The sequence below is a fragment of the Aotus nancymaae genome, unplaced genomic scaffold, assembly GCF_030222135.1.
Source record: "Aotus nancymaae isolate 86718 unplaced genomic scaffold, 86718_ANA_hifiasm-v0.15.2.pri h1tg000058l, whole genome shotgun sequence".
Taxonomy (NCBI): Eukaryota; Metazoa; Chordata; class Mammalia; order Primates; family Aotidae; genus Aotus; species Aotus nancymaae.
The window spans coordinates 5553239-5580060 of record NW_026988472.1 but is presented as its reverse complement, the minus strand read 5'-3'; the positions used below and the strand labels follow the sequence as shown (position 1 = coordinate 5580060).

General features: G+C 44.5%; 1 protein-coding gene across 2 annotated transcripts in view; it reads right to left on the bottom strand.

The window, feature by feature from the left end:
• The window catches only part of WNK3 (WNK lysine deficient protein kinase 3), a 176505-nt gene extending 167165 nt beyond the window's left edge, over positions 1-9340 (bottom strand). Inside the window, exons 1-2 of one of the 2 annotated variants that reach the window (XM_064364323.1) lie at positions 9283-9340; positions 5695-5772 (exon numbers count right to left, since the gene is read on the bottom strand). The gene's annotated coding sequence lies outside the window, so the exon portion shown is untranslated. The remainder of the gene's footprint in view (positions 1-5694; positions 5773-9282) is intronic. The other variant, XM_064364322.1, reaches the window with a different exon arrangement.
• Between the last annotated feature and the right edge of the window lie 17482 nt (positions 9341-26822).

Below are 26822 nucleotides of genomic sequence, written 5' to 3'. Positions count from 1 at the left end.
ATAAACTCCATGTGAATTGAAAAGTTAAACATAAAAAACAAAACTACGTAACTTTTTTTTTAAAAAAAAAAAAGGCAGGGAGGCCGAGGCGGGTGGATCACGAGGTCAAGAGATCGAGACCATCCTGGTCAACATAGTGAAACCCCGTCTATACTAAAAATACAAAAAATTAGCTGGGCATGGTGGTGCATGCCTGTAATCCCAGCTACTCAGGAGGCTGAGGCAGGAGAATTGCCTGAACCCAGGAGGCGGAGGTTGCGGTGAGCCGAGATGGCGCCATTGCACTCCAGCCTGGGTAACAAGAGCGAAACTCCGTCTCAAAAAAAAAAAAAAAAAGGCAGGGTTTCACCATGTTGGTCAGGCTGGTCTTGAGTTCCCGACCTCAGGTGATCCACCCGCCTTGGCCTCCAAAGTGCTTGGATTACAGGCGTGAGCCACCACGCCCGGCCAACTATATAACTCTTAAAAGAAAATATGGCAGAATATAACCTGAAAAAGTCTTTCTAACCTGAAGAAAGGTTCTCTTTAAAAAAAAAATGCAAAGACCAATTAATTTAAAAAGCTAATACATTTGGCCAGTTGACCACAAACAAGGTTAAAAGACATGCAACGCACTGGGAGAAAACTTTAGCAACATGTATAAGCAAAGCATGAATACCTAGAATACATAAAGAACAAAAAAATATCAGTAAGAAGTTAGCCAAGTGTGGTGGCTCATGCCTGTAATCTCGGCACTTTGGGAGGCCAAGGCAGGCGGATCACCTGAGGTCAAAAGTTTAAGACCAGCCTGGTCAATATGGTGAAACCCTGTCTCTACTAAAAATACACAATTAGCTGGGTGTGGTGGCACATGCCTGTAATCCCAGCTGCTCGGGAGGCTGAGGCAGGAAAACCACTTAAACCTGGGAGGTGGAGGTTGCAGTGAGCCAAGATTGTGCCATTGCACTCCAGCCTGGGTGATGGAGTGAGACTCTGTTAAAAAAAAAAAAAAAAAGAAGTTAGTACAAATGGCCAATACACGTATGGTAAGGGAATTGCTCAAACTCATTAGTAAACAGAGGGGTGCAAACTCTAAGTAAACAGAGGGGTGCAAACTCAAATGATTCCGTGTCATTTTTCATCTATCAGATGAGCAAAAGATAAATACCCATTAATATTAAATTTGAGAAGTATATGAGAAATTTGGTATTTCATGCTCTGTTGGAAGCTAAACTGGAATAGCCTTTTCACAGGGCAAATTCCAAGTATCTAGTGCATAACTGTCACCCAGCAATTCTAATTCTTAGTATCGCTTGAGAAATATTCCTGCATGTGAACAAATATGTAGGTACAGGGCTTTTTAAAACTGAAACATTTTCTTCATAGACTAACAATTAAAAAAAAAAAGGAGAAAACAAAAAATAAATAAATAAAAAACTGAAACATTGTTTTAAATAGCAAAACAAACAAATAAACAAAATCGACCTGAAAAAGAACTTAAATATCCATCTACAGGAGAATAGTGAAATAAACATGTTACAACCATACTGTGAAATAACGGGCATCTGTTTAAAAAAATGCAAGATAGGGGCCAGGCGCGGTGGCTCACACCTGTAATCCCAGCACTTTGGGAGGCCGAGGCGGGTGGATCACGAGGTCAAGAGATCGAGACCATCCTGGTCAACATGGTGAAACCCCATCTCTACTAATACAAAAAATTAGCTGGGCACGGTGGTGCGTGCCTGTAATCCCAGCTACTCAGGAGGCTGAGGCAGGAGAATTGCCTGAACCCAGGAGGCAGAGGTTGCGGTGAGCCGAGATCGCACCATTGCACTCCAGCCTGGGTAACAAGAGCGAAACTCCGTCTCAAAAAAAAAAAAAAAAAAAAAAATGCAAGATGGATATACACTGATATATAAAAATCTCCTACATAGATATACCATAAGGTGAGAAAAGTAAGTTATAATACAACATGTATATACATCTACATACTATTTGTGTTAACAAAAAAAAAAACACCTACCCAGACACCAGGTCATTAAAAAAAAAAAACACCACAAAACTAGGTATTTCTACAGGTACTCACATATGGGTGAATGCATATAAAAAAGACTGGAAAGATATACTCTAAACTGATCCTAGTAGTCAAAGCTAGAGAAGCATATAGGAAGAAATACTATGTATTGATTAAAAATAATGAAGTGAACATATAAATACTTATATGAGGCCGGGTGTGTGGCTCACGCCTGTAATCCCAGCATTTTGGGAGGCTGAGGCGGGTGGATTACCTGAGGTCAGAAGTTCGAGACCACCTGACCAACATGGTGAAACCCTGTCTCTACTAAAAATACAAAAATTAGCCGGCGTGGTGGAGGGCGCCTATAGTCCCTGCTACTCGGGAGGCTGAGACAGGAGAACCACTTGAATCCAGGAGGCAGAGGTGGCAGTGAGCAGAGATCGCGCCACTGCACTCCAGCCTGGGCAACAAAGCGAGACTCAGTCTCAAATAAATAAATAAATACTGATATGAAAAGAGCCCTAAGTCACAATCTTTGGGAGAAAAGTCATAAAATATATATCACATATTTGTTATTTGTATAAGCACAAACATGTGCATGTAAATACAGAGAAAAAAGGACTATATTCCACAACCAACTCTTTTTTTTTCTCTCATCCTTATTTTTGCAACCATGGAACCAACTCTTAACAAATGGTTACCTATGGGAGGGCTGGAAGTTGGGTTAAAAGAGGTTTTAATCTAATGCTATATTACTTTAATCCTTTAAAGCAGAGTTGCCCATTAACAATCTGTACAAGAGAGGCCGGGCGCGGTGGCTCAAGCCTGTAATCCCAGCACTTTGTGAGGCCGAGGCGGGTGGATCACGAGGTCAAGAGATCAAGACCATCCTGGTCAACATGGTGAAACCCCGTCTCTACTAATACAAAAAAATTAGCTGGGCATGGTGGCGCCTGTCTGTAATCCCAGCTACTCAGGAGGCTGAGGCAGGAGAATTGCCTGAACCCAGGAGGCGGAGGTTGCAGTGAGCCGAGATCACGCCATTGCACTCCAGCCTGGGTAACAAGAGCGAAACTCTGTCTCAAAAAAAAAAAAAAAAAAAAAAATCTGTACAAGAGAATCAATTAAGAAGGCCAGGCGCCATGGTTCATGCCTGTAATCCCAACACTTTGGGAGCCTGAGGCAGGAGGATCACTTGAGCTCAGGAGTTTGAGACCTGCTTGGGCAACACAGCAAGACCTCATCTCTATTTTTATGATAAAATATTGTCCAGGTGTGGTGGCTCATGCCTGTAATCCCAGCACTTTGGGAGGCTGATGTGGGTGGATCACCTGAGGTCAGGAGTTTAAGACCAGCCTGACCAACATGGCAAAACCCCACCTCTACTAAAAATACAAAAACTGGCTAGGTGTGGTGGCACACGCCTGTAGTCCCAGCAACTTGGGAGGCTGAGGCACAAGAATCGCTTGAACCCAGGAGGTGGACGCTGCAGTGAGCTGAGATCTCATCACTGCACTCCAGCCTGGGTAACAGAGTGAAACTGTGTCTCAAAAAAACAAAACAAATAAACAAACAAAAAAAAAAACAATAAAGCAGAAAGACAACTCATGGAATGAAAGAAACTTTGCAAATCACATATCTGATTAGGGTCTAGTATCTAAACTATATATATTTTTAAAAACTCTTACTACTCAACAATAAAAAGACAACCAAATTTTTTAATGGAGAAAGAACTTAAATAGACCATCTCTCCAAAGAAGAAATACAAATAGTCAATAAGCTCATGAGAAGATGCCCAACATTATTAGGGAAATACAAATCAAAACTACAATGAGATACCAGTTCATACCTATTATGATGGCTATTAAAAAATAAAAATAAAAATAATTTTTTAAAAAACAAAAAGTAAACAGAAAACAACAAGTGTTGGTGAGAATGTGGAGAAAGGAACCCTCATACATGGCTCAAGGTAATGAAAATTGGTGCAAATGCTATGGAAAACAGTTTGGTGGTTTCTCAACAAGTTTAACATACAGCTGGGCACAGTGGCTAAAGCAGGAGGATCACTTAAGCCCAGGAGTTCATTACCAGCCTGGGCAACATAGAGAGACCTTGTCTCTACCAAAAGTAAAAAATTAGCCTGGCATGGGGTGTGTGGCACACACCTATAATCCCAGCTACTCAGGAGGCTGAGGTGGGAGGATCACCTCAGCCTGGGTGATTGAAACTGCACTAAGCTATGATTGTGCCACTGCATTCCAGCCTGGGCAACAGAGCCCTGTCTCTAAACAAAATGCAACATAGGATTACTTATGACCTAGCAGTTGCGCTCGTAGGTATACCCAAAATAAATGAAAACATGTATTCAAACCAAACTTGCATACAAATATTCATAGCAGCACTATTCACAAAAGCCAAAAGGTGGGAACATCCCAAATAACCATGAACTGATAAATGGATAAACAAAATATAGTATACATCCATACAATGGAATAATACTCAGCCATAAAGGGAATAAAAGGGAATAAAGTAATGCTACATGCCACAACACAGATGAATCTCAAAAACATGCTGAGTGAAAGCCAGACACAAAAGGTCATATATTATACGATTCCATTTATGTGAAATACCCAGAATAGGCAAATGGTCACCTGGGACTTGGAGGAAGGAGAATGGGGACTGACTGCTTACTGGGTACCGAATTTCCATTTGAGGGGTGTTAGCTGCATACATCATGAAGTTACCTAATGGCAGTGTACAAGTGTACACTTTAAAATGGTTAAAATGGGGCCAGGCACGGTGGCTCACGCCTGTAATCCCAGTACTTTGGGAAGCCAAGGCAGGTGGATCATCTGAGGTCAGGAGTTGGATACCAGTCTGACCAACATGGAGAAACCCCATCTCTACTAAAAATACAAAAGTTAGCCAGGCGTGGTGGTGCTTGCCTGTAATCCCAGCTACTCGGGAGGCTGAGGCAGGAGAATCACTTCAACACGAGAGGCAGAGGTTGCAGTGAGCCAAGAATGTGCCATTACACTCCAGGCTGGGCAACAGAGCAAGACTCCGTTTCAAAATAAATAACATGGTTAAAACGGCAAATTTATGTTACATGAATTTTATTACAATTTTTTAAAGCTGCCATGCTAAAACACAGAAACAATGTACTTCATTTCTATTAAGCAAAAAAGTTCATGAGAAAAATATATCCCTGAAAGGGCATGAAAAGCTCATTTCTGCAGTGAGTCAATCTCAACATTTCCCAAACCAAATCTCATAATAAGCTCTATCAAAACAATTTAAAATGGTATCAGTTCTACTTTTGAAGCTTTAAAATTTCTGAATGAATGCCTTATAGATGTCTTTTAGTCATCAAATATCTCCTAACGGCATCATGAACGTTACGATCTCAAACAAAGATGGAAAAGACCCACTCGTTTGAAAGAAGTCTGGCGTTTGGCCAACAGACAAAATCAAGTATATCTGTAAATAGAGCTGGTCTACTTATATTAAGAGACTGAGAAAGGAGGGATTTTTATTTTCTTATACACAACTCCTTCCCCACAAAAACATACACAAAAATTTAAGCCCTCCACGAACAACACTTAACTGTGGCCTATCGGGAGAGGGTGCTAGAGTGCGGGGTGGGGGGGGCATGGAGAGCATTAGGGAAAAGAGCTAACTCATGCTGGCCTTAATACCTGGGTGATGGGTTGATAGGTGCAGCCCATGGCACACGTTTATCTATGTAACAAATCTGCACATCCTGCACAAGTACCCTGGAAGTTAAAAATAATAATAATGCAATTACTTTTTAAGAAATCAGTTAAATATACTAATAAATGTTTTTAAAAATAAAAAAATTAAGCCCTCCGATAATTATTTTTATTTCAATTATCTGACTAGAAATCTGATAGCGGGCCAGGCATGGTGATTCATGCCTATAATCCTAGTATGTTGAGAGGCTGAGGTGGGCAGATCGCTTGAGGTCAGGAGTCTGAGATCAGCCTGACCAACACAGGGAAACCCCGTTTCTACTAAAATTCAAAAATAAGCCAGGCATGGTGGTGAGTGCCTATAATCCCAGCTACTAGGGAGGCTGAGGCAGGAGAATCGCTTAAAGCTGGGAGGTGGAGGTTGCAGTGAGCCGAGATCACGCTGCTGCACTCCAGCCTGGGCAACGAGTGAGACTCCGTCTCAAAAAAAGAAAAAAAAAAGAAATTTGATAGCAATATAACCATTATTTTCTTTACTTCTGTCTGCTCTGGTTTTTTGCAGCCACTGGCTTTATCATTTACTGGCTTAGCAATGAACAATATAGTAAAAACAGAAACTCTATGGAAGAAAGTAAAGTCAACGCTACAGAAATCTAACTCCTAAAACTGTAATTATATAAGCAACTGTAAACTTGTGATATGAAGATCAACAATGGTCTAGAAGTCAGAACTCCAGGGTCCACCACTTACTATGGCAAGTCTTGTTTTTCTGGGCTTCATTTCTCTTTCAGATAGAAGGAAAATATACCTTTCCTGCCTGCCTCCCAACCAAAGTACAGTAATAAAATTATGTACAAGCCGGGCGTGGTGGCGTGTGCCTGTAGTCCCAGCTACTCGGGAGGCTGAGGTGGGAGGATCGCTTGAGCCCAGGAGTTCTGGGCTGTAGTGTGCTATGCGGATCGGGTGTCCACACTAAGTTTGGCATCAATATGGTGACCTCCCGGGAGCGGGGGACCACCAAGTTGCCTAAAGAGGGGTGAACTGGCCTAGGTAGGAAACAGAGCAGGTCAAAACTCCCGTGCTGATCAGTTGTGGGACTGCGCCTGTGAACAGCCACTGCACTCCAGCCTGGGCAACATAGGGAGACCCCGTCTCCTAAAAAAAAAATTATGTGCAAGGTATGATAGAACTCCAAAGAGGGGACCTAACCTAGCTTGGTGGAAGATGCTGGGTAAAGGAAGAAAGGGAAACCAGGAAAGGCTTTCAGGAATAGCTGATGACAGCGGTTAAATTTTAAAAGAATGAGTTCAAATTCAAGGGGAGGGGGAGAGAAAGCATTCTAGGTAGAGGGGGACATCAGAAGCAAAGGCAGAGAGAGAAACACCATAAATCAGTTTATGTTATTCCCCTTCTTAAACAATCAAGAGTTCCTAATTTACCCCAGCCTCAACCTAAGATTCCAGCCTTATCTCACTGCACTCTCCAAATATACCATGCTTACACTTTCAAGACCCAAATGTGAATGCCCTTCACTCTAGAAACATCTAGTTCAAAACTGGGAGACTGCCTTGCTTGGCTGAGTTAGTGCAACATTTTCAGGCTCTTATAGTATACCTTTATACTCCTACTGAATAATTTAATACTTTAAGTATTCATCTCAATCTGAGAGACTATGAACAGAGTATGACCTTTTGTATTCAAACTGTGGGTAGCCTAAACAAGGATTACACTCTTTCCACTATCAAAGCAGAATAAAAGAAAAACAGCATGGGAATGTTCTTAAGTTTGCAACATTTCCAAGAAAACTGAATATATATCAGTAAAATTTGTAAAAAAAAAAATCACAAAATGTTAAAATCCATACCCATTAATCTTGACCCAGAACAGAACGAGACCAGAAGACATCCTTACCAGAAGATAAGAATTCAGAGAACAAAATGTTCATATAATCTGTTGTAATTTAAACCGACACCAAAAAGCGAGTGCCAATTTTCAAACAAGATAAATTCGGAATGACCAAAAAAAATCATATACAATTATTTTAGTTCAAAATCAGCTTTAGTGCTTTTTTTTTTTTTGAGACAGTTTCGCTCTGTTGCCCAGGCTGGAGTGCAGTGGCACAACACAATCTCAGCTTCGCTGCAACCTCTGCCTCCTGGGTTCAAGAGTTACTTCTGCCTCAGCCTCCCCAATAGCTGGGATTACAGACAAGCTCCACCACACAGGCTAAGCTTTAGTGCATTTTTGCTATCCTTTAATGCAAGGTATCTTTCCCTTGGGCTGTCGAACAATTTTTAAACTCTTTAATCCTAAGGATAGAGACTCTAAAAGACACCTGCTGCTCTGTCACATACTAAGACCTCTTCAAAAGTTCTCTTGGTATTATTACAAATTACTATACATGAAAAGCAGGTAACAATGTCTCCCAAAATTGAAAACAATCACTACTATACAGAAGATTTTCACAACTCAAAGGTTATTTATTCATATAATTGTCTCAATTAACAGTAACTCTTAAGAAAAAATAGCCATACTACTCGCATCTGTTTTGAGGGTTCAGTCTCATTTTTTTTTCAGGCTCATTTTTTTAACAAAGTATCTCAACTGCCAAGATTTGGAGATACACACACACGTACAGAATTTCCACCCATACCCCACTATATAAATGTTTCACCACTCTTAACTAGCCAAACAAAACCTCTTTCAGTACAGTGAAGCCACCTCACCACTTTCATCCTCACCTATCATACCATCTCCTCCCCATCCCCAACCTGTCAGTCACACAACACACACCACCCCTTCCCAAATAACACCTCAGAATCTCCTTGAACACAACGAGCCGGCAATATTTCTCACCCCATCCAGTCCCTCACACATCAGCTGAACCTCTGAATTAAATTTACTTTCCTTCACCCTAGTCCTATCAATACAACCCACTAAAACCTAACTGAACTTCCCACAGCCGAAGCGGTCTTCCCTTTCAGTAGCTTCAATCTCACTAACTGATCGCTCAGTCCTTTGTCAACCGTATCCTGGTCCCCCTCTGGTATCCTTCTCACCTTCCCCGTTCCCTGGTCTTCCATCAGCTCCCAAAGTTGTCACCCCTCAACAACAACAACAACAACAATCAAAAACAAAAAAGAAAACAAAACAAAAAACGCAACTCAACCTCAAATCTGCCCTTCCCCACTTTCCCCCTTTTCATTTTCCTCTCCGCCTATTCAGCGTCTCCGACAGCCCCTCATCCCCGAGCCCGGCCTCGTCCGGTACCGACTGGAGAAGGCACTCACCCTGCCTCGGTCAAGCTGCCCCCCACTAGGGCGCTTACTCCGAACAGACTCTTGGCCGCCACTGCCTCCCTCCATTCATCCCTGGCCCATTCATCTCTCAGCCCGATCCCAGACACGCCCCCCGGCCTCCTCCCTCTCTCTTAGCGCCCCGGCTGGTCCGGGACCCTCACCAGATTAAAGGCTCTTTGCAGAGGGAGACTCTGATTCTTTTCGCTTCTCCCTCGCCCTCTCTCAAGCCTCCTCTCAACCCCAAGACGAGCCACACCGTAGAACAGACACATACACACACACGTCCTCCTCCCCGGTCGCCTCCTCCGATGCTTCTTACTCCTCGATGTCTCGAGCTCCGCTCCGTGTCGTGTGCGCTTGCGCGCGCGAGCGTCTCCCCGCGAGCCCACCGGGCCAGCTACTACCCGTAGGTAAAGAGCGGGCGGGGAGAGGGGAGTGGGGTACGAGCCCAAGCTCGCGCTCTGCCCGGAGCTGAGCAGGCGCACGCGTACTCCAGCCACGGAATTCGGACGGGTAGAAGAGAGGGGCGGAGGGGGGCGGAGGGGGGCGGAGGGGGGCGGAGGGGGGCGGAGGGGGGCGGAGGGGGGGCGGGGAAGGGAGGGGAGGACACGAGAGGGGGAGGGGCGGAGAAAGCCAACGGAGCAGCCCCAACTCGGAACGGCCCCTATCGCAGCGAGGTGCCGAGTGGCCAGCCAACGAGAGAGCGCGCACGCCTCCCGCCCCCCTCGGCGCCGCGGGAGAAAGGGATGCGCGTCGAGGAGAAAGGCTTCTCCCCCTTCCAAAGAGAAAAATCTCTTTAGAGGAAGCACGCGCGACACCTCCTGGGTGTTCCGAAGCGCTCTACATCTCTCAGCCGCTCTACCCTCTCCCCTCAGAGAAGAAGAAAAGTCCAAGCACACACTACTTCCTAGCCCCTCACCGCCCACCCTCGGGTCTTCGCGACCCTCTGAATGCGGTAGCGCGACTGTCAGGAGGTGGTACCCGCCGGCACCTTTTCGCCTGCCACCCCTAACTCCCTTTTTCCAACTCCCGGGTTTTCTCGCGATACCCATACCTGCCGGCTTTGGGATTACAAGTCGAGGCACAGATTTACAAATACTGGCCTCCCAGTTACGTTGCGGGGGCAATGGCCACGGCATGTTTCCCCCACCCCTCAGGACCGCAGTGCGAGAGTGCGGGGGCTGGGAAACAACCAAAGCAGGGATGGGAAAGGGAAGCTATGAAGCGGATTTTTGACGGCATGTAACCGCTAGGCCTGGGCACGTGCCCTGCGCCTCGCAGGCGGGTGCGATGTACCCTGGGAATTGTAGTTTTTCTTCCCACCTCTGGTCCCACTCCCACCGTCAGTTTTACTTAGGCCTCTGACCGGGAGGGGGATTACCGACGCCATTTTGCCGCGAACAATGGCCCTCTGCCCTGACGGTGGCAGGTGGGGGAGGGATCAATGGTTTTAAGACTTCGGTGAACCTCCCCGGCCCCTCGGTGCCATAGCAACCTCTTCAGAAACCTGGTCCCGCCCCTTCGCCGCTGCCAGGCTTCTAGACCGCGCGCATGCGGAAAGGCTGCCTCCCACTGAGACTGGCTCTGTCTGTCTCCCACCGGCCACCTCCTTGAAAAACTCCCAGATCCTCTAGCTAGTAGTGAATGCTGCCTCCTTCGAGCTTTCAGTACATGTTAGCCTCGGCGCAGCGGCTTCTAACTGCTTCCTGTGCTCTGCCAGAAGCAGTATAGAAGTGTTTCTATCATTCTCCCATGAATAATCCCGGCCCAACAGAGAAGGAAACTGAGGCTCAGGAGTGGAAATGGACATGAATTGCTCAAGTTCATATTATTTGTGGAGTTAGAACTTGAACCCAGGTGTGCTCATTCCAGAGTCGAGGCATTTTTCAATCTCCCAAGAGTCATCTGGTGAGGCAGCTAAGGGGCGGGGCATTCTTTTCAGATGCTCCTCAAGCCTTAGCAGGATGGCTTGAGTGAGGCTAGGAGGCTGTGTGGGAAATATCGGACTAATGTTTTCAGCCGTCCAGCCTCGGCCCTATCACTGAGTTATCCCCTCTCCACTACCTATTTCTCTTTTCCTGCTGTAGGCCTCAGAAATCTCAGTCTTTTTCAGCAATTTCGAACAGCACAGTCAATAAATTTAACTCAGGTTTCCGAAGTCAAAGTATAATAGTTTGTCTTTGATTTTGTAAGGGACGGGGGGGGGGGGGGGGGGGGGGCGGAATATAATGGTGAGAGGCCTTGTAGCCCTGTCTCTTGTCTCTGTCCCTTGCTTATTAATTTTAATATTGCCAGAACATGTAAGGAAACCGGACCATGCCCTTAATACATTCAAACTCCCATCTTTCCTTTTTGACAATGGAGGGAGATGCTGAGAAAACAATAGGGCTATGAAGTCCAGCCACTAGATGGGTGGAGATCTTCCTTCCTGGCGGATTTAAAAGAGCACGGAGTGGTTTCTCCAAATAGCTTTACCATTCTACCTTAAGGGTCTCTGGATTCTCAATTAGTTGAAGAATGAATGGGGGTCTCCCACACGTCTTTCCTCACTGTTCCTGAAGATAGTCTCTTTTCCCTGTTTATTGGTTGACTAGTGTGGGAAAAACAGAGGACTAGTAGCTGAACAACCACTAAGGGGCAATTTAGAAGTTTCAAAGATTACCAATTTATCCCAAGTCTTTGTAGGTCCTGTCTCCCATGAGATGGCAACTAGAAACTTGTGGCCTCCGTTTCTATTTCTCAGTGTCACTCTATTCCCACCACTGCCACACACATCCACCTTTATGAAAAGCAAGGCATCTAGCTCAGTTGTGACCTGCTCCTCTTTCCTTGTCTCTGAGCCTGATGATGTATGTCATGAATAAAGAACAATACTGGAAATGTTAGCCCTTCAATCTGTTTAGATGTTAATTCTTTTGAGCAGTACCTCTTTGACAGTTGAAAACTTGTTTAAAAAAACTATTCAATAGGTGACTTTTATGACCTTTAGTCATAAAAAATCAAACAAGTCAGCTCCCCATCCAAGTGCAAGTCCTTCTCAATTTAGACCTTTTATTGATGTATGTGCTCTTCTGTTTGGGACAATCTGGTCTGTAACTTAGCACAAATGCCGCTGTAGGCAGAAAGGGGAGTGAGCAATTCTAGATAGTCACCAAGTTGTGACAGGGAATATTCCCTTCCTACCCACTGGTTTCCACCGTCTCTCAAGTGACATTTGCGATGTTCCTACTCATCAAACAGAAATTTTGATTTATATTAACTCTTTGTAATTTGGTTTTATATTGTTCCAGGAAAGCATCCTTTCAGTCATCTAATTCATTTTTTCTAGAGACTCTGGTGCCAATAAATAAATTACAAAAGATTTCACTGGAATCATTTTTAAACTCCAGAATCCCACAGGAGTGGGGGTACGGGGCTAGTTTCATGGCCCTACTATCTGTTGGTCTCTTTCCTACCACACAGGATGGTAACTCCTTCAGTCAACAAGATGGAGCTGAAATGAACCTCAAAGTTTGTAGTTAACTGACTACTGCAACCGTGGGTAGAATTGTGACTGTTTCTGAAACTTAATTTCTGACCCTGTGCTCTCTTTTTAACCAGGTTATTGGGTCAGTGGGGGGTGGTCAACAATGTCCATCATTCCTGATGTTCATTTCCCTTAACCCAGGTGATACCACAGTTTGGGGATCTTAGGTAGTGCCCAGACATGGGTGTAAGTGGGAGTGGAGTAAGGTATCTGCCTCTAGTTCTTTAATTTTTTTTATTATTATTATTTTTTAAAGACGGGGTTTCACCATGTTGGCCAGGGTGGTCTCGAACTCCTGACCTCAGGTGATCCACCCGCCTTGGCCTCCCAAAGTGCTGGGATTACAGGCATGAGCCACCGCGCCCGGCCGCCTCTAGTTCTTTAGATCCTAGCAGTTTGTGCCGAGCCCTCTGCCCACATGGGTCCTTTTCAGTGCTGTGGTCCTCTCCAATGTCTCTGCCACACTTGGGGCACAGAATTTTTCCCAAAATCCCAATAGATATTGGGCCATCTACCTAGACATTTCACACAGCCCTTCCACTCTTGAGTCTTCCCAGTAACCAGGTGTTGCTCCTGGGAAGCTGAGCCTAATCAATGCTGCTTGAGCTCCCACAGAGATCTCTCTGCTCTTATTGTCTCTTCCTCCCAAGAAGAGGGGAGTGAGGAAAAGAAGAATCATTTTTTAGGTTTGTGCAACTCTTTCTTTCTTCTAGTTTTCTGGATACTTGGTCTCTGCCAGTACACCCTAATACCGCTTCCTTAAGGACTTATGTTTTGGGAACACAGAAACCAGAAACAGTGCCAGAGTATTTGTTTTCCTGCCTTGCCACCTCCCTCCCCTGAGATACACCACAAAGCTGTGTTATTTTGGGGGCAGGGGCAGATAGAGAAAAAGAAAAATACAGGAAAGAAAAAAATCCATCTATATTCTCTAAATAATATTGAGCCACATTCTCCCACTATTAAATCTTAGCATCCCAGCAAGGGAAAGTGTACTTCTCATCCAGGAGCCTCTGTTCAAGGCAATAACTCCCAGGGCTTGGATGTCTGGGTGATCTTTTCTCCAGGCAAGTCTTGGTACTAGGGGAATTTCTCACCAGGATCATCTAAAGGTTATTAAAGCCCTCCCAGAAGATTCTCTTCCCTCCCAGCACAACTTGAGTATCCCTTGAGTAAGGGCATACTCAGAAGTCAACAGCTCTCTTTGGCTTAGCGACTGACTTAGAAACACTCCACATTTCAGGCTGGATAATGCAATTTATCCAGCCTTGCTATGGGTCTACTCAATTCTTCCTAAACACAGTCTTTCCACATTTGCCCAGGGATATATCAGGGGACAATTTTTTTTTTTTTTTTTGAGACAGAGTCTCGCTCTGTTTCCCAGGCTGGGGTGCAGTGGTGCAATCCTGGCTCACTGCAACCACAACCTCTGCCTCCCAAGTTCAAGCGATTCTCCTGCCTCAGCCTCCTGAGTAGCTAAGATTACAGGCGAGCGCCACCATGCCCGGCTAACTTTTGTATTTTTAGTAGAGACAGGGTTCCATCATGTTGGTCAGGCTGGTCTCAAACTCCTGACCTTGTGATCTGCCCCCCTCGGCCTCCCAAAGTGCTGGGTTTACAGGTGTGAGCCACCACGCCTGGCCATCAGGGGGCAATTTTTTTTTTTTTTTTTTGAGACGGAGTCTTGCTCTTGTCACCCAGACTGGAGTGCAGTGGTGTGATCTCTGCTCACTGCAACCTCACCTCCTGGGTTCAAGCAATTCTATTGCCTCAGCATCCTGAGTAGCTGGGATTACAGGCACCCACCACCACGCCCAGCTGATTTTTTGTATTTTTAGTAGAGATGCGGTTTCACTATGTTGGCTAGGCTGGTCTTGAACTTCTGACCTTGTGATCTGCCCGCCTCAGTTTCCCAAAGTGCTGGGATTATAGGCATGAGCCACTGCACCCAGCCTCAGGGGGTAATCTTAAGGTAAAAGCCTTTGCCTTGACAACTGACTCTCAGAATGCATACAAAGGACTAAGCCCACATCACTTCTCTAAAACTTGCAAAGTGTCCAGGATCTTAACTCCTCTGCAAAATTCCCATGTGGCCAGACTACAGAGTCTGAGTCGGAGTTGCTGTAACAGATCCTTCCTCTCCAGAATAAGAGCAGTTCTTTAACAAATGTACAGTCTGACATAGTCTATTCTTCTGAGAAACAGAAAATTTAGTCTCCTGGGCTAACTAACCAGGCTTCATTTGCTGACCTGCCTTTCCTTCCTCTCTCCCTCCCTCCATTCCTTCCACTGACTCTCTGAATCTGTTCCAATATTCTGTAATAGTCTTTCAAAACAGTCTTGTCACAAATCTCTCACATAGCACGTATGAATTGTAGTCTACCCACTAAGGTGAATAATAGTAATAACAACAACAATAGGCTGGGCACCGTGGCTCACGCCTGTAATCCCAACACTTTGGGAGGCCGAGGTGGGCAGATCACAAGGTCAAGAGATCGAGACCATCCTGGCCAACATGGTGAAACCCTGTCTCTACTAAAAGTACAAAAAATTAGCCGGGCGTGGTGGTGCGTGCCTGTTGTCCCAGCTACTCGGGAGGCTGAGGCAGAAGAATTGCTTGAAACCGGAAAACGGAAGTTGCAGTGAGCCTGGATCGTGCCACTGCACTCCAGCCTGGCGATAGAGCGAGACTCTGTCTCAAAAATAATAATAATAACAATAATAATAATAATAATGGCAGCTAATAATGTAATAGCATTTACTCTGCACTTTATACAAACGCATCAAATCCTATGAGGTAAGAGCCATTATTAACACCAGTTTTCAAATTAGTAAACCAAGACACAAAGAAGTTAAATAACTTCCTCATGGTAACACAGCAAGTAAGTTTCAGAGCTAGAATTTGAACCCAGTTGGTTTAGTTCAGAGTTCATGCTCTTAAACATTTTTTGTTGCATCTTTATTGTCTGTGATTCCATTTAACTTTGGACTGCAATCTCTCCCATTCCTTGGGGTTGGAAAATAACCTATATTCTTCTTGATGTTCCTCCATCTCAGGTTCAAGCCACAGTCCTAAGACCTGGGAACAGTGGTCTGTTAAATCCTTAATCATAGCCAGGCACAGTGGCTCAAGACTGTTATGTCATCACTTTGGGAGCCTGAGGCAGGAGGATTGCTTGAGCTCAGAAGTTCAAGACCAGCCTGGGCAATGAAAACAAAAATTGGCTGTGAGGCCACACAGGTTAGCAGTCAGAAGTCCATTGCCTCTTCCCATAGTGTTCCTTGACAGTCTGGCAGGCCCTTGTCACACTGGATCCCTCCCAGTGGCTTGGAAATTCTGTTAAAGTTGGCAAGTATAGCCCCTGTTCTCTCATGTTTTGCTGTCTACCCAGGGATGGTGCCAGGAAGCAGGATACAGGTCCTCTCTACCTGGAACCCAAGGATCTCCCTGATAGCATGGTATTATCCTCAGGCCTAGGGGGTAGGAGGGACCCAAATCTCTCTTTAGGCTGCATAAAATCCTTCTCCCTTGATATTTTGTAGCCAAGACAATTTGACTACACCCTAATCCTCTTCCCCTAAGGACTTGGGCTTTTGAAACACAAAAACAAAGAGATTGGTAAGTGAAATATGCTCTTAGTCTCTTGCCACATCCCTTCCCCTAAAACATTAAAACCTGGGTGGGGATGGGGGAAGATGGTAAGGAAGATAGAGAAATTAAAAGCAGTAACTACAGAAAATATAAATAAATCTCGGTTTCAATTATGTGCAAAGAAGACAGTTTATTTAATAAATGGTGCTTTAAAAATTGGTTATCCAGCAAGAAGTAAGCAAAACTAGATTCCTACCTTATACCATATAGAAAATTAAATTCCAGATGAGGCCAGGCACAGGAGTTCAAGACCAGCCTAGGCAACATACTGAGACCCCCCATCTCTTCAAAAAAAAAAATTAAAAATTATCTGGGTGTGGTGGTGCTTGGGAGGCTGAGGTGGAAGGATCATTTGAGTCCAGGAGGTCGAGACTGCAGTGAGCTGTATTCATGCCACTGCACTTCAGCTTGGGCAACGGAGTGGGGGCTCTGTCTCAAAAAAAAATCCAGATGAATGTCCATTTTCCTGCATCCATCCATTGCTGCTAAGAGTATGAATCACTATTATCATTTTTTGTTATTTGTAAAGTAATCTGGAAGAATCTAATAAAATTTAAAATTATAGTATTAGTTTAGAATGGTTTGGGCTGCAAGCAACCGAAAATCTAATAGTAGCTTAGACAAATAGAGGTTTATTTTATTTCTCACATAACAAGAAATCTAGAGGGACACAGATGCTAACATTGGATCAGCTGCTCAACAATATCATTAAGAACCAAGGCTTCTCTGGGCGTGGTGGCTCAAGCCTGTAATCCCAGCACTTTGGGAGGCCAAGGCGGTCTGATCACCTGAGGTCAGGACTTTTGAGACTAGCCTGGCTAACATGGTGAAACCCCATCTCTACTAAAAATACAAAAATTAGCTGGATGTGGTGGCGCATGCCTATACTTGCAGCTACTCGGGAGGCTGAGGCAGGAGAATTGCTTGAAACTAGGAGGTGGAGCTTGTAGTGAGCCAAGTTTGCACTATTGCACTCCATCCTGGGCGACAGAGTGAGACTCTGTCTCAAATAATAATAATAATAATAACCTAGGCTTCACAAGACAATCCTAAGCAAAAAGAACAAAGCTGGAGACATCATGCTACCTGACTTCAAACTATACTACAAGGTTGGCCGGACATGGTGGCCCACATCTGTAATCCTAGCACTCTGGGAGGTGAAGGCAGGTGGATCACCTGAGGTCAGGAGCTTGAGACCAGCATGGCCAACATAGTGAAACCTCATCTCTACTAAAAATACAAAGATTAGCCAGGGATGGTGGCAGATGCCTGTAGTCCCAGCTACTCAGGAGGCAGAGGCAGGAGAATTGCTTGAACCTGGGAGGCATAGGTTGCAGTGAGCCAAGATCGCACCATTGCACTTCAGCCTGGGCAACAGAGCAGGACTCCGTCCTAAAAAAAAAAAAAAAGGTATACTACAGTACTACAAGGCTACAGTAACCAAAACAGACATATAGACCAATAGAGCAGAACAGGGACCTCAGAAATAATAAACCTGACAGAAACAAGCAATGGGGAAAGGATCTCCTATTTAGTAAATGGTGCTGGGAAAACTGGCTAGCCATATGCAGAAAACTGAAACTGAACCCCTTCCTTACACCTTATACAAAAATTAACTAAAGATGGATTAAAGACTTAAATGTAAAACCCAAAACCATAGAAAACCTAGGCAATACCATTCAGGACATAGGCATGGGCAAAGACTTCATGACAAAAACACCAAAAGCAATTGCAACAAAAGCCAAAATTGACAAATGGGGTCTAATTAAACTAAAGAGCTTTTGGCACAGCAAAATAAACCATCATGAGAATGAACAGGCAACCTATAGAATGGGAGAAAATTTTTGCAATCTATTCATCTGAGAAAGGTCTAATATCCAGAATTTACAAGGCACTTAAACATATTTACAAGAAAAGAACAAAAAACCCTATCAAAAAGTGGGCAAAGGATATGAACAGACACTTCTCAAAAGAAGACATTTACACAGCCAACAAACATATGAGAAAAACTCAACATCGCTGGTCATTAGAGAAATGCAAGTCAAAACCACAATGAGATACCATCTCATGCCAGTCAGAATTGTGATTATTAAAAAGTCAGGAAACAACAGATGCTGGTGAGGCTGTGGAGAAATAGGAACGCTTTTACACTGTTGGGAATGTAAATTAGTTCAACCACTGTGGAAGTCAGTGTGGCGATTCCTCAAGGATCTAGAACCAGAAATACCATGTGACCCAGCAATACCATTACTGGTTATATACCCAAAGGAATATAAATCATTCTACTATGAAGACACATGCACATGTATATTTATTGTGGCACTATTTACAATAGCAAAGACTTGGAACCAACCCAAATGCCCATCAATGATAGACTGCATAAAGAAAATGTGGTACATATACACCATGGAATACTACACAGCCATAAAAAGGAATGAGATCATGTCCTTTGCAGGGACATGGATGAAGCTGGAAGCCATCATCCTCAGCAAACTAACACAGGAACAGAAAACCAAACACTGCATGTTCTCACTCATAAGTGGGAGTTGAAGGTTGAGAACACATGGACACAGGAAAGGGAACAACACATACCAGGGCCTGTTGGGAGGTAGGCAGTGAGGGGAGGGAACTTAGAAGATGAGTCAATAGGTGCACCAGAACACCATGGTACACTTATACCTATGTAACACACTTGCACGTTCTGCACATGTATCCCATTTTTGTTTTTTTTTAAATAAATAAATAGAAGAAACTAGGCTTCACCTCATACCTGTTAGAATAGCTATTAAAAAAAAGATAACAAGTGTTGGAAAGGATGTAGAGAAAAGGAAACCCTTACACACTGTTAATGGAAATGTAAATTAGTACAGACATTATGGAAAATGATAGGGAGGTTTCTCAAAAAATTAAAAATAGGGCCAAACACAGTGGCTCATGCCTGTAATTCTAGCACTTTGGGAGGCCAAGGCAGGAGGACTGCTTGAGCCCAGGAGTTCAAGACCAGCCTGGGCAACATAGCAAGACCTAATCTCTTATAGAGACAAAAAATTTTTTAAAAAATTAAAAGCAAGGTTATCATGTGATTCCGTAATCCCATTACTGGATATATATCCAAAGAAAATGAAACCAGTGTATCAAAGAAATATCTGCATTCCCATGTTCATTGCAGCATTATTTACAGTAGTCAAGACATGGAATCAACCTACGTGCCCACCAGTAGATGAGTGGATAAAGAAAATGTGGTATATACACAATGGAATAGTATTCCTCCTTAAAAAGAAGGAAATCCAGCTGGGCATGGTGACTCATGCCTGTAATCCCAGGACTTTGGGAGGAGAGGCAGGAGGATCACCAGATGTCGGGAGTTCAAGCCCAGCTTGGCCAACATGGCAAAACCCCATCTCTAATAAAAATACAAAAATCAGCTGAACATGCTCACTTGAACTCGAGGCAGAAGTTTCAGTGAGTCGAGATCATACCACTGCACTCCAGACTGGGTCACAGAGTGAGACTCTGTCTCAAAAAAAAAAAACCAATCAGAATAATGTATTATATTCTTGAAGACTGCTGAGAGAGTAGATTTTAAGTGTTCTTACCACAACAAAATGATAAGTATGTGAGATGATAGGTTAATTAGCTTGATTTGGACATTCCACAATGTATACATATTTCAAAACATGTACATGATAAATATATACAATTTTTATTTGTCAAATAAATACATTTTTTCTTTTCTTTTTTTGTATATCATTTGAGAAAAAATAAATACTTTTTAAAAAATAAACTAGGCCTTTTTAGTCTCTCACTCCACCATCCTTGACATTTTTTTAAAACCTTTACAGGTTTATTATAAAGCATATTACAAAGGGTACTGATGAACACTGGATGAAGAGATGGATAGGGTAAGGAATGTGGAAAGAGGCAAGGAGCTTCCATGCCTCCAGGAACAGGAACCTCCAATTGTTAGTTATCTGGAAGCTCTTTAAGCCCAGTCCTTTCTGGGTTTTTATGGAGATATCATTACTTAGGCATGATTGATTAAATCATTAGCAAGTGGCTATCAACTTAACTTTCAGTCCTTCTCCTGTTCCAGGAGGTTGGAGAGGGTAGGGCTGAAGGTCCCAACCCTCCAAACCTGCCTTTGTCTTTCTGGTAACCAGTCCTCAGTGAATCATTATCATACAAAAAGAGACACATCACTTTGAGGAGTCCAAGAATTTATAGGATTTGTATGCCAGGAAACAGGGACAAAGACCAAATATATATTTCACAGTATTACAGTTCATCTCCCACCTCTATCTTCAAACACAGATCCCTTACATGAAAAGGGATGTATGGCTGGGCTCACGCCTGTAATCCCAACACTTTGGGAGACCAAGGAGGGCAGATCACTTGAGGTAAGGAGTTAGAGACCAGCCTGGCCAACATGGTGAAACGTCATCTCTACTAAAAATGAAGAAAAAAAAATTAGCTAGGTGTAGTGTGTGCCTATAGTCCCAGCTACTCGGGTGGCTGAGGCTGGAGAATCAATTGAACCCGGGAGGTGGAGGTTGCAGTGACCTGAGATGGCCACTACAGCCGGGGCGACAAAGGGAGACTCTGTTTCAAAAAAAAAAAAAAAGGATGTATAATTCAAAAGATACTGCCACATTACTAGAATATCATTCAATCATTAATAATCAGCCTCGTTCATCATATTGTATAAATATGTCTTCTAGGGTGAGGTCACTCAGGTTTGCAGGCTTCCATTCGATCTTGTTAGGTTCCAAAAGCAGGAGCAGTCTTGGCAAACATAACTTCATCCTTTCAGGCATTTGGGGTAAGTGAGCTAGGAGACGCTGTCATCTCTTGCTCTGAGTGTCTTTCAAGGTGTTAAATGTATTTCTTTCTTGTTGTTGTTGTTCCTTGTATGTAACAATCAATGCGTTAATGTAGTATTGGATTTCCCTCATTATATAACCCATTTTTTTTTCTTTTAGCCTCAGCTACTAATTGTCCTTCTCTTCATTTATTGCCAAATATTTCCACCTTTGCGTTTTTTCAGTTCTTTTCTTTTTTATTTTTCTTTTTCGACAGAGTCTCGCTCTGTCACCCAGGCTGGAGTGCAATGGTGCAATCTTGGCTCACTGTAACCTCCGCTTCCTGGGTTCAAGCAATTCTCATGCCTCAGCCTCCCAAGTAGCTGAGATTAAATGTATCCGAAACCACGCCCAGCTAATTTTTTTTGTATTTTTAGTAGAGACGGGGTTTCACCATATTGACCAGGCTGGTCTCTAACTCCTGACTTCAGATGATGTCCGCACCTCAACCTCCCAATGTTCTGGGATTACACGCGTGAGCCACCATATCCAGCCCAGTTATTTTCTTTCTTTCTTTCTTTCTTTTTTCTTTTTTATGAGACAGAGTCTTGCTCTGTTACCAAGCTGGAGTGCAGTGGCGCCATCTCGGCTCACTGCAACCTTTGCCTCCTGGGTTCAAGCAGTTCTCCTGCCTCAGCCTCCCGAGTAGCAGGGACTACAGGCATGTGCCACCACACCCAGCTAATTTTTGTATTTTTTAGTAGAGATGGGGTTTCACTATGTTGGTCAGGATGGTCTCAATCTCTTGACCTTGTGATCCGCCTGTCTAGGCCTCCCAGAGTGCTGGGATTACAGGTGTGAGCCACTGCGCCCAGCCCAGTTATTTTCTTTTTTTTTTTTTCTTTTTTTTTTTTTTTTGTTTGAGACGGAGTCTCGCTCTTGTTACCCAGGCTGGAGTGCAATGGCGCGATCTCAGCTCACCGCAACCTCCGCCTCCTGGGTTCAGGCAATTCTCCTGCCTCAGCCTCCTGAGTAGCTGGGATTACAGGCACGCGCCACCGTGCCCAGCTAATTTTTTTGTATTAATAGAGACGGGGTTTCACCATGTTGACCAGGATGGTCTCGATCTCTCGACCTTGTGATCCACCCGCCTCGGCCTCCCAAAGTGCTGGGATTACAGGCTTGAGCCACCACGCCCGGCCTGTTACTTTCTTTTTACTTAATTTTTTTTCTTGCTTCAAATCAACAACAGCTAAATTTTATTTATTTATTTATTTATTTATTTATTTATTTATTTATTATTTATACATGACCATGATTCACTGCAACCTCAAACTCCTGGGCTCCAGCTATCCTCCCAACTCAGCCTCTGGAGTAGCTGGGATTACAGACGTGAGCCACCACATCCAGCCTTTTCCGTCTTTGTAAGGGAAATTAGGTTCTGCTACTGTGCTTGTCTAGACTGCATGCAGCAATGCTAGTCCAACAAGTGCTGCACCCTCAGTTCATTCCCTCTGAGATAGGGTAAGGTTACATAGGTGCAGAGCTAGTGGGCCATTTTTTACCACCAGACAATATAGCTGCACTCGGTGTTAACCCTAATTTTGCCTGATAGGATGAAGTACAGCCCACCCCCATCAGGTCCTTAGGAATTCTAACATGAGGTTTTTTGGTTTTGGTTTCTTTCTTTTTTTTTTTTTTTTTTGAGACAGAGTCCGGCTCTATCGCCAGGCTGGAGTACAGTGGCATGATCTTGGCTCACTGCAATCTCCGCCTCCCGCGTTCCAGCAATTCTCCTGACTCAGCCTCCTGAGTAGCTGGGACCACCAGTGTTCACCATCACGCCCAACTAATTTTTAGTAGGGATGCGGTTTCACCATGTTGGCCAGGCTGGTCTTTGATCTCTTGACCTCATGATCCGCCTGCCTCAGCCTCCCAAAGTGCTGGGATTATAGGTGAGAGCACCACGCCTGGCTTTTTTTTTTTTTTGGAGACGGATTCTTGCTCTTTAGCCCAGGCTGGAGTGCAGTGGCGTGATCTCGGCTCACTGCAACCTCTGCCTCCTGGATTCAAGAGATTCTCCTGGCTCAGCCTCCTGAGTAGCTGGGACTACAGGCACGTACCACCACGCATAGCTAATTTTTGTATTTTTAGTGTGGTTTCACCATGTTGGCCAGGCTGGTCTCAAATTCACTTGAATTTGAAAAAGATCACTTGAGGCTGACCTCAAGTGATCCTCCTGCCAGCCTCCCAAAGTGCTGGGATTACAGGCGTGAGCTACCGTGCCCAGCCAAACATGAGGTTTCTTAGGCATCATCCCTACTTCCAGCATTTATAGTTGCAGACCTGGTCCTATGACCACTGCATCAAAGAGAGGAATTTTTTTTTTTTAAAGATGAGGTGATGTGGGGAAGAAAAAACGATTATAGGGCTAGGCGCGGTGGCTCACACCTGTAATCCCAGCACTTGGGAGGCCAAGGCGGGTGGATCACGAGGCCAGGAGTTCGAGACCAGCCTGACCAACATGCTGAAACCCTGTCTCTACTAAAAATACAAAAATTAGCCAGGCGTGGTGGCACGTGCCTGTAGTCCCAGCTATTCAGGAGGCTGAGGCAGGAGAATCGCTTGAACCCAGGAGGCAGAGGTTGCAGTGAGCCGAGATCAAGCCACTGCGTTCTAGCCTGGGCAACAGAGCGAGACTCCACCTCAAAAAAAAAAAAAGATTATAGTTGTTATACCACTGTATTCCTCCCTTGGCAAGAATTGCATAGTCATACTGAAATCCTTTCCCATCCTTTCTTCCCCAGATCTACCAAAAAAAACCAGAAGAATCTGTATGCAGACACTCCTTTAGTCCCATTCATGCTGAGTGTGAGCACACACTCATGAAGGCGTGTAAGCCAGACCCTCATGCCTTTATTTCTCCCCATTTTAGATAACCAATCTTTGGATTGCCAGTTCTCCATCTCTATCAAGCTGTTTTTTTCTTTCTTTCTTTTTTTTTTTTAAGAGGCGTTTCACCATGTTGGTCAGTCTGGTCTTGAACTCCCGACCTCAGGTGATCCGCCCGACTTGGCCTCCAAAGTGCTTGGATTACAGGCGTGAGCCACCACGCCTGGCCTCAAACTGTTTTTTCTTCTAGCAACTTTGTTTCTGACTCTATCAAACTACTACTCAGAGGAGGGTGTCTCTCTGCCCATTGTTGGACATTGTGGACTGTACAGTGTGTTCCTGGGCTGAAGAAATGACTGATGGCCATTGAAATCCATGCAATATCTTCTGTCCTGGTTCTTCCATAGCACTCTGGGCATTTGCATCTTCTACCAACTAAGCAAAGCCCAATCTATTAGGATCCATTGGTAGCCCTTCAGGGCTAGCAGTATTAGTCTGACTTGTCAGCTACGTTCAAGGGCTTCTCACCAGGGAATCTGCCACATAGTCATCGGCAGTCTCTGTCTCTTTTGTGGCATACAGAACGGTTCTTAAATGGCATTATGTGCCTGAGAGGGTGCAAAAGGAATATGTCTCAATTCAGCCCATTTCCGCATTGCTGTAGAATCCTGATATCCACTCATTTCTTGACCCAGGTGTTCGCCTTAAATGAGCACATAAGGATATCTGCTTGATTATTCTAATCACCTTCCAAAACAAAAGGGAGTTACTGTGAGGGCCATTGATATGTTCTGCTTTTTAAAACAAATTTAAAATTTAATTTAATTAATTAATTGTTTCAGACAGAGTCTCATTCTGTTGCCCAGGCTGGAGAGCAGTGGGGTGATCTCAGCTCATTACAACCTCCGACTCCCAGGCTCAAATGATTCTCATGCCTCAGCCTCTGGACCTTCTGCCACCACACCTGGCAAATTTGGGTATTTTTAGTAGAGACAGGGTTTCGCCATGTTGGCCAGGCTGGTCTCAAACCCCTGACCTCAAGTGATCTGCCCACCTCGGCCTCCCAAAGTGCTGGGATTACAAGCATGAGCCATGGTGCCCGGTGGCATATTCTTTAATGCACCCCTCAAATTTCCACAGGACTGTGCCACATGTGGGCATCCCCTTGGTAGACCACATTTCCATTGCCCTCCTGCCTGAGTATATAACCAGGCATTGGACACTGCCCAGGAGTCAGTAAAAACCCAAACACAGGGGCTTTTTACCAATGTTCAATCATTCCATCACTGCTAGAAAAACAGCATGCAATTCAGCCCACATACTGGTTTGTTTTTGCCTTCTTCGATCGTGGCATCCTCCCAAATGGGATGTTGTCTGTTCACCTTCGAACTGCCATCCACAAACCCAGCAGCTCTTTGTCAGTCAGTTGAGAGCTGTGTATAGCGCATTAAAGAATCCATCTGCTTCTCACACAGTTCCAGAGTCTGTCCTAGGGGAAAAGAGGCTCCCTGCTCCTGAGTATCTCCTCCTTGCATTCCCCAGGTTGCATGATTCTGTATAAACCATTTCCATTTCATTATGGAATTCTTCTGGATATTGCCATCCCCCTTACAGTGTTTCTTTGAATTCACCTAAGACATCGTGGAGATTTTAGGTTTAAAGATTTACAAGTGATACAAGTGAAGAGATGCACAGGGTGAGGTATCAGAAGGGGCCCAGAACTTCCATGTGCTCTCTAGAGGTGCCACCTTCCACAAACCCCCAAGTGCTCAGCTGTCTGGAACCTCTCTGTATCTGGTCCTTGGCATGTTGCCTTTTCGTTCCTAGGCTTATTTTTCAAAGTCCTTTTCAGGATACTTGTCCCTAGACTTTTTGCTTTGTGCTTGCAAGATGGGCTGCTGAATCTGGATATCATAACTGCATTCAAAGGCAGAAAAGGGAGTGAAGGTATGGCAGTGCCCAGGGAAGCAAGGGAGATTCCATTCTCCTTTTTTTTCAGGGAAAGCCATTTTTTGCAGATATCTCTCAAGGAACTGGCCCGGTGCGGTGGGTCATGCCTGAAATCCCAGCACTTTGGGAGGCCAAGGTGGGTGGATTACCTGAGGTCAGGAGTTTGAGGCCAGCCTGGCCAACATGGTGAAACCCCATCTCAACTAAAAATACAAAAATTAGCTGGCCGGGCACGGTGGCTCATGCCTGTAATCCTAACACTTTGGAAGGCCGAGGCAGGCAGATTGCCAGAGCTCAGGAGTTCGAGACTAGCATGGGCAACACGGTGAAACCTCGTCTCTACTAAAATAGAAAAAATTAGCCAAGCGTGGTGGTGTGTGCCTGTAGTCCTGGCTATTTAAGAGGCTGAGGCAGGAGAATTGCTTGAATCCAGAAGGAGGTTGCAGTGAGCTGAGATGTTGCCACTGCACTCCAGCCTGGGTGACAGAGCAAGACTCTGTCTCAAAAAAAAAAAGGGGGCCAGGCTTAGGGAGGCTGAGGTGGGTGGATTACCTGAGGTCAGGAGTTTGAGACCAGCCTGACCCACATGAATAAACCCCATCTTGACTAAAAATACAAAATTAACTGGGCATGGTGGCACATGCCTGTACTCCCAGCTACTCGGGAGGTTGAGGCAGAAGGATTGCTTGAACCCAGGAAGTGGAGGTTACAGTGAGCTGAGATCACACCATTGTACTCCAGCTTGGGCAACAAAAGCAAAACTCCATCTTGAAAAAGAAAAAGAAATTAGCCAGGCATGGTGGCGCATGCCGGTCTGTAGTCAGAGCTATTCAGGACACTGAGACCAGAGAATTGTTTGAACCCCGGAAGTGGAGGTTGCAGTGAGCCAAGATTGCGCCCCTGCACTCTAGCTTGGGCGACAGAGTGAAACTGTGTCTCAAAAAAAAGAAAAGAAAAAGAAACTTAATCTATATATCTCCTTTGCCATAACTGAT